The sequence below is a fragment of the Macrosteles quadrilineatus genome, unplaced genomic scaffold (assembly GCF_028750875.1).
Source record: "Macrosteles quadrilineatus isolate MER2022 unplaced genomic scaffold, UCM_ALF_1.0 Scaffold_1__1_contigs__length_201487025, whole genome shotgun sequence".
NCBI lineage: Eukaryota > Metazoa > Arthropoda > Insecta > Hemiptera > Cicadellidae > Macrosteles > Macrosteles quadrilineatus.
In genome coordinates this window covers 180999142-181008314 of record NW_026542594.1, presented here as the reverse complement: position 1 = coordinate 181008314, position 9173 = coordinate 180999142, and the positions used below count along the sequence as shown (strand labels likewise).

At 30.0% G+C, this 9173-nt stretch overlaps 1 non-coding gene across 1 annotated transcript; it reads left to right on the top strand.

Annotated features, from left to right (window-relative positions):
* Positions 1-8753: 8753 nt before the first annotated feature.
* Trnae-uuc (transfer RNA glutamic acid (anticodon UUC)) lies at positions 8754-8825 on the top strand. Its single transcript has one exon. It is a non-coding gene; the product is annotated as a tRNA-Glu (tRNA).
* The last annotated feature ends 348 nt before the right edge of the window (positions 8826-9173 follow it).

Here is a 9173-nt window from a genome sequence, read left to right as displayed (position 1 = left end):
GTGACGTGAAAATGAAAATGGTTTTACAGCAGATTTTTTGAAAAAGTTACAAACCAAGTAATTTAACCTCAATTTACCGTTTCAGTTGTTTGTGTAATTGGGATTCACTGACTTGTTACAACCTTTATGTACAAAAATATCTTTATAAACATAAAACACGAATATACCTTTTGATATTATTTGGAACTGTCATGATTGTTTTGTAAAATATAAAAGCTTTGTGTTGTAACATTGTGACATGTTACTTTCACTAGCTTAACAAACAATGTTATTTTCGTACAGTGGCAAAAAGACTTTTTTCCCTTTATGTAAATTTTTATCTTTTTGTATTACGAATGAACTCATCCTAATGCTTACTAAATGAGTTTTGGTAATGCAAACTTTTGATTCGAAATACGTATTCACGGGCATGAGAGTTTTAGTGATTATGTGGATAAAATCTAATTCATATTACAGTTTTATAATGATAGAAAGTACACTTTTAAATTTTTTCAGTCTGTTAAAGCTGCATGCATGAGATGCATGCATTAGATGGTGATTAAGAGATCTAAGCAAAGAGATTACTTATGAACACAAATTCATGTATTTTATATCCCCCCACGAAGAATTTCCTATTTTTGAATTAATATATTAGACGCATCGAACACAATACTCTACAACCCTGAAACTCAACAGTCCTAACATAAACAAATGTAAAAGAAATACCCCTGAGTATCAATTAATTCTGACACAGTAGGACAAAACGGTGGGATATCAAATCAAATGAAAATATCTTTATTCGTACAAAGAAATAGTACCTTTTCTTTGAAATGATTTTCCGTGCTTGTTACTGTTTTCCGCCATCTTGTTTTGATCAGTCAGAATTAATTTAGTCTCGAGGGCAACACCTTTAAATTATGTGTTAGTCACGACTGTAGAATTTCAAGTCTGTACCGCTCTCTATACGTCTGTCACATCAATTAAAAATAAGGATCTCTTCGTAGGACACCCGGTAATACTGATTTTGATTGATGTATTTTTAGTAAATAATGTTCAGTGTATTTTGACATAATGACCTTTCAGTGTACCTAGTAGTTCATTGTCAGTAACACTAACAACTTGGTATTCTGAATATGACTGCATCGCAGACTAAACTTATAGCTCTTATAAATTCTGACGTTTTGGCCTCTCTTACAGACATACGTCACTAGATCAGCTGTGATAATCACGATTACGTGACACTATTCAAATATACTCGTATGTTTTAAGACATATTTTGTAGTGATTGGCATTTTTGTGACTTTTTTAAAATTACGTCATCGTTTTGAAAACGTAACAACACGACTTCATTAACGTCGTGACGTGGTAAATGAAAACGTTTCATTTACTAAAACCCTAATGTTTAGTTCCTAGAAAACTTTTACCAAACATTTGGCCACTTCATATAGTGAATAATTAAGTACCTAGATGGAATTTAGAATAATACAAATTTTCCATAAACTTTTTTTTACCTTTGGGCAAAACTTTAATGTTCAGTAAACAGTTGATTAACACCGTGTTTTTGCGATGTTTCTATGAAAAAATACTTATTTTTCACACCTTATTTGCTCTGAAAACAAACTAAATCAATTGACAATCGACAGGACGTGTCAAATATATTTTTTGATGTTTGGCCCTGAGTCTCTGACCATATAAGTTTGCTCTAAAGATATTTCTCCTGAGAGCTACAAACGAAGGAATTGTGACTGCTACATCGTGTCGTGGCTCCTTGGTGGTTTGTCTGCTTGTAACAGATTCTTTTTCAATACTATCAGACAGTAAATATTGTTGCTCATACTACTTTAGCTGTTTACTAGGTATGTTTTAATGGTAGATCTTTTAAATTCCCCTTCATAATTGGTTACTTGAAAAGTTGAAAAGTAGTAAAAAACCTGTTGTTACTCCAATCACCCATGATTAAAATTACAAGACTAATAAGCATACTTAAATTCTGATGGGTATTTTCATATTAAAAAAAAAGTTTCTGCATCTACCACCAAAATCACAATTTGGGAAAGCAAATCCATTATAACAATCGGATTCCAATAATTTTAGGTACAGCTCTAGCTTTGTATTTAATCAACAATACAATGGCTTTAGAGATTTATTGATGAAAATAGTCATAAAGTCAGGACATGTCTAAGACAAGGTTATACAGTAGAACTTTTTCATAGGACAAAACACAGTTTCTCATAACTGGATTATAAAGGAACCTAAGTTTGTAAATATACAGTGTGTTTTTTTTAAACTTGCATCTTTAATTATGTAAAAACCGCAATAGAAATATGCAGTTTGCGGGAATCATCTATTGACGTAGGGGGCCCCTTTTTTAAATTTAACGTTACATTCGCATTCCCCCCCTGCCCCAACTTAATTTTTTTAAATAGCAAGGTGCCCCATGTGACATTTCAAATGAAAGAGCATGAAAAAAGAAAATGTTTGGTGAAATTTATTTTTAATTTAATATGTCACAAGGCTTACCTTGCTATTAAAAAAAAGTTATGGGTAGGGAAAGGGGGGGGATTATCTCACAAATTCATGAGCCGATTTTCATTTTTTTCACCAAACATTTTCTTTTTTCATGCTCTTTTATTTGATATGTCACAAGGGGTAGCTTGCTATAAACAAAAAATTAAGTTCCGGGTGGGAGGGGGGAATATCTCACAAATTTATGAACCGATTTTCAATTTTTTTCATCAAACATTTCCTTTTTTATGCTCTTTCATTTAATATGTCACAAGGGGTACCTTGCTATTTAAAAAAATTAAGTTGTGGGCAGGAGGGAAAGGGGGGGAATGTGAATGTAACGTTGGATTTAAAAAATGGGCCTCATACGCCAATAGATGATTCCCGCAAACTGCATATTTCTATCTATTGCGGCTTTTACATAAAGAAAGATGCAAGTTAAAAAAAAACACCCTGTATATCAAGCATAGGAGAATTGTACAATCCTCATCTCACGTTGTTTAACATTAATATATCTTATAAACTAATATATTTTCAGTTTATTCGGACATGAAATATTTTTAAAACCACTGTTTTTATTTATGCATGGATTTTAATATTATAATTGGGCATATTTAAATACTTTTTAGGTCAGTTATTGACGTTGTTTGCAACACTAAATAAACAGCTTGCCACATAACTTTATTACAAAAATTAGTTGAGTATGCTGTTTGGAAGTTAAAAGCTCAGTGAACTCAGTAAATTATAGTTTTAATGATAATTTGATAAGTATGAGAATTGCCCAAGTTTTTTCAAAATAAACTTCCTTTATGTAATATTTTGAGCTCGTGGTTTGAATGTAGGTTGTGTCACTAAACGTAACGACATATTCTGAGATATTGGTAAACCTAATGGACTGGAATCAGCCTTTACCTGCATAAAATTTATCATGAGAAAAATTAAATGTTTAAATAATAGCTTTTTTTATCTTATAAACGAGTACTATACATTTTAATTTATTTCCTCCACTATTATGATCTTTAAAAATACAGTATATATTGATTTACATAAAGTACTTAAAAATATAATAACTATTCAGATATGGTAAATATTTTCGAAGTAGTAGTCGGTAAGCAAGTAAAGATAAATGAATAAATGTTTAAAGAAGTTTTTAAGCACATTATGCTTAACCTTGATATATAATTTAAATCTCAATTATGTCTCAAGTTAATAATTAACCTGTTTGTCATGTAGACCTTAAGTGAGCTTAACATATCCTTGAAATGCAGTTTCTGAACACAACATACTCTGGGATACGTTAATTAGCCCCTTTGTGGGATTATACACCTTACTTATAAACTAGGGTTGGATGTATAGAATCTAGATTTTAATGTATTTGTGGCATTTAAAAATATTTTGTTCTCTTATAATATTCCAAATATATATGCTATAATAGGCATTTTATAGGAAAAATACCATGTGCAGCACAGCTTTAAATTGAGTGAAGAGTACAATTCCAAATTTTGGCATGTTAAAAGTTGTCTACTAAAAATTATATTTCAAGGTTACAGATCATATTGCATTGTTATTATGCTTGGTAACCTATTTCACAAGAAATCACAAACGTTTGGTGAAAAAGCTAAATAGATAAAAACTGAGTTCTTTTGAAAATGATTTCTTCAAATATTCTGTTTCAATTCTAATAATAAGTTATAAAGCTAAATCCAGGTCATTAGGTTTGAACAATATTTCATATTTCAAAAGACGTCATAATACTGTAGCTCAACCGAAGCGCAAAGTCAAAAGCTCAAATTAATACACAAAAGCAGTTTTACTTGAAAAATCTATATCCATTTTTAAACTGTTGTCTATCTTTTTAATTGTTGATTCAGTAATTATTAGTTTGACGACATTCATTTCTTATTTTTGTACTTAAAACCATAAACAGTTTTTTCGTTAGCCGTTTGTAATCATACTTGTAATAAATATTACGTCTTTATACCTATGTATTCATTAAGCCTTTAAACTCCATGTAACATAAACTCAACTGATTTTTTTGGGGAATGATTACGATAAACGTATGTATTAAAGCCAACTGTTTATTTAGTTAGTTTAGTTTAGTTAGATAGTATCTGTTTATATTCAACTGATTTATTGTAAAAATTACCTGAACTTACAGCTTCGAGCATTTTTTCAATTTTTATTTTCTAAGTAGTAAAATTGGTGTCTAAATTTATTGAAAACATATTAATCCATAGAGATTATTTATAACAATGTAAGATTAGATTTTATAGTTTTGGGTTCAAAGTTACATGTTACATCTATGCTTGATATATTAAAAAACTGTGGTTCTTTTAAATATATTTAAGATAAACTGTGTTATTATCTAAGATTGTATTACGTAAGTTTATAACATTGTCTTGGGAGGGTTCTGACTTTGTGTTGCACTTCAAATCAATTGTAGTTTCATCAGTAGAATTTTTTTCCGTCTCGCACCAAGATGATCCTGAATTTAAATTTATTTACTATTCAATTAACTCATTTAACTCAAAATAACTTCAAAAACTAGGTATATAATGTATAAAATTAATTATATTCTACCTAGAACTCCTCTCAAATACATGAATAGTTTGGAATTTACAACTCCGATTGTATGAAATATTTAATAACTAGAAGTTCTACCTGAACTAGAATTCCAAAACTTAAAAAGCATTTTCTGTGAAGCATTACGTGTTTCATTACCAACAAAACGGTCCTTTATCGCTATATTTCACACAGAAACATTCCGTTAATGCTGTTATTTTCAACAATAAATCGTATAATCCGATGCATTGTCGCTGAATTCCAAAGCTAGCTTGGAATATACTTTTCATCAAAATGATATTAGTTTGAGTATATTTGCCCTACCGTTTCTGCAATATCATTAGTTAAATCAGAAGAATTAAACGGCTCTTATTTACTTCAACTGTAGCTTAACCATTGAGTATATAAGATAAATATAAACTGTAAGGCAACATTAGTGTGCATAATCAGGAATGGCTATTCTATGTGTATTACACGAAAAATATTTTAATCACAACTATATTAATTAGTATCAATTTAAAAGGTGATTTAATACCTAATTTTAATTCCGTGCATGTTTATGTTGTGCAATTAATAATTTATAAAGTGTATTTTTGAATTTTGGATACAGTATGTTTTTATAAATTAATTGAATAACAGCACTGACAAAATTCTTTGAACGAATTTCCCTGTTACAATGTATTTATCTTATTAGATTCCAAGGTAAAATATACGTCTGTTTGGCTTCTTTTCTCGCTGCAACGAACCCAATTACAATCATTGAAAACTTATCTATACCGGGTGCGGATCGAAGTATAGCATAGTCAATAATTTCTACAAACATTAAAAGACAAAGAATACAAAAATGATGTTTAAGGTTTGCTGCAACAAGAGTGTAAAGATATCATGTAATGCTACGCTATGTATTTATAAAACAGTATGTATGGTTTTGGGGAATAAAACAACAGAGGTTTCAATGTTCAACGTATTATATAACGTTATATAATATATAAACCTTGAAAAATCTGACATATGCTTGTGTGGAGAAGAGGCTTACACCATGAAATGTTCGGATATTCGGTAGTTGGTGCACCGTTAGATAGTGAATATATTAACATCCTTATACATATTTGATGGAAGAGATCCTAAATTAGGCTTCCCATTCAAACACAGGCGGGCTCAAAATTAATCTTCACATATTAATATAAAGAGTAAATAATAAATAAATTGTAAAGAGTTGTGGTATATTCATTTGGAATTTACTCTTATGATTCAATAGTCTTAATCATTGGACTTGACTTAATTTATATGATTTTTTTTACATGTTCATGTATAAAACCAAAAGACCAAGGAAAGTACAGAAAATGTAGCTGTTTGAGTATAAAAAGTTTCTTTAAAAAATTGCGAATAAAAAAACTACTATTTTTAGGTTGCAGAGATAATTGAAATATATTTGCTTTTAAAGATCAGGGATATATGAAAGCTCTTGCTTTAGTACTGAGATACATATACATCGTAACACAAACATGATATGACGGAATGATAAAGCTACCTTCCGCTAAATCCTTACAGAACATATTCTGACCAAGACAGAACCTCTTGATGATATTATTACGTGTGTGTTAACCCTGCAAGGCAATGTTTATGTTGATACACTACAAAATAGTCATTACTGTAGATTAAATGTATGAATTTTAATAAGGGGATATAGCAAAAGTATTTTGAAAATACATATGCATTAAATCAGGTTTCATATTACCTGAACTTTAGGTTTATTGTAGCTGTTATTTTTTGATCAATTTAATTAACTACGTCAAGTGGCTTTGACTACTGAGAATAGCCTCTGTAATGCTTTGATGTCGTAGTAGTATGTACTATGTTTGTTTGTAAATTGTTTCAAATATAAATACATTTGTTATTGGTAGGTGTGATTCAACTACTCTGATAAATTAATAAATAAATTTTGACAATCTAGAAATAGTACAAATGAATACATTCAATATTGCTTATCAGATTAATTAATTTGGTTAAAGTACATTTGTTTGAACAACAAAATGTACTGGCATTTACGAACAAAGAGTTTTGGAGTAAATAAACTAAATTATTCATTAAATATGATTTAAATATCTGCAACGAGTTAACGGTAAATTGTATTATTTATTTTATGGAATGCTGAATCGCAAACTTTTGCCGCTGAATTTTTCATTCATATATTACACTTCAATGGAGAAGATAATTTGCCATAATTGTTGGCGGATCGTTTTCCCATCCCTTTTGGTGTATGGATTTGAAATTGAATTTCGCGTGGTATTGGTCACTTTAAATATACACATAGCTTTTGTTTTCAACTCATGTATGTATCCCGTAGGGGGCAATCAATTTTATTGCAAGATCAACTTTATTGGAGGAAAATAGAGATCTTTTGAAAGAATAGTGTGATTAAAAAATGCAATAGAAATACATTAATTAAAAAAATACCATGCATCAAAATTTGAAGTATAATCTTCTAAATATGTTATCGTATCCATAACGTACATTCTATACACATTTTATTTAATTTTTTTATATATATTGTATTTAAACATATTATAATATAATATTTTATTAAATATTATATTACATATACAGGGTTAGGCAAAAGTCTGGAACCCCCCTGTTAAATTTTTAACGCGTTGCAGTAGGAAAACCAAACTCGGCACATATTTACAACATAAGAAATTGCACTTTTTCATTAAAGTTACAACTTTGCCCCAGCCCCCAAAATGGGGTATTTTGGGGGCAGCCCCGAATTTTCAAATGTAAACACCTATCATGTGACCCCTCATTTTAAAGGGTTTATCAAGAGAAATTGAATGGCACAAACCTGAGGTCAATATCGCACCCCTAATTAAAATGGCAGCCAATTTAATTATTTAAGATGAGCAAGCAAGATAAAGTCTGGACAACCCCAGTTAACTTTAAAAATTTCATATTTTAATACTGACCAAAAGGTGAATTCTATTTTTTTATAAAAGTATGCTGAGTTTAGTTTTCCTGCTATAACCTGTTAAAAAGTTAATAAGGGATATTTCAAAATGATTGCCATTTTGATTAGGGGTGCGATATTGACCTCTAGTTTGCGCCATTTAATTTGTCTTAAGAAACCCTTTAAAATGAGGGGTCACATGATAGGTGTTTACATTTGAAAATTTGGGGCTGCCCCCAAAATACCCCATTTCGGGGGCTGGGGCAAAGTTGCTACTGTGATGAAAAAGTGCAATTTCTTATGTTGTAAATATGTGCCGAGTTTGGTTTTCCTACTGCAACGCGTTAAAAAGTTAACTGGGGGGTTCCAGACTTTTGCCTAACCCTGTATATATATATACATATTTATATTTGATATATTATTTATTTTATTTATTTATTTCTATTTAATTTCAAATTTTATTTTTATTTTATACATTTTAAATTATTGTAGTAAATAAAGTACAACTGAGCACCCTGAATATTATATTTTTAATATAAGTGACATATTTAATATCCGAAACATGTCACTTCTATTAAAAATATAATATTCAGGGTGCTCAGTTGTACTTTATTTACTATAAGAATTTAATGTATCAGCAGCCCTATTACGTGAGCACTTAAATTACATTTATACATTATATATATGTATATTTTATCACTCTGTACCATACAAAATGATACTTACTTATACTTATGATACTGTACATATAAGACGTGTAAGCTCCCATGTGGTCTAGTGGCTAGGATATCTGGCTTTCACCCAGAAGGCCCGGGTTCGATTCCCGGCATGGGAATAACCTTTTGCCATAACAAGATTAATTTTTCAACAACCGTGAGTGCTTTAATAGGTATTATGGAACTATTTTATCATTTCTCTTCATACTGCAGAAAAATACACCCATAAAGCAGCTTTTTTTTAAATACAACATTAAAAGCAACCATTTTCTTACGTGGAAATTCAAACAATCTCGTGTATCGAAAGTATTCATCGATTTTTGCGTTCATGTCAATAGTTCGACGTATTGTTAATATAATGTACACTTACACAATCATAATAGACGAAATTATTAAATCACTTGCTAAACAGCTGATTGTTTGTCTTGAAGTAGTTTATGTAGGTTACTTAATACAAAAAGTATTTA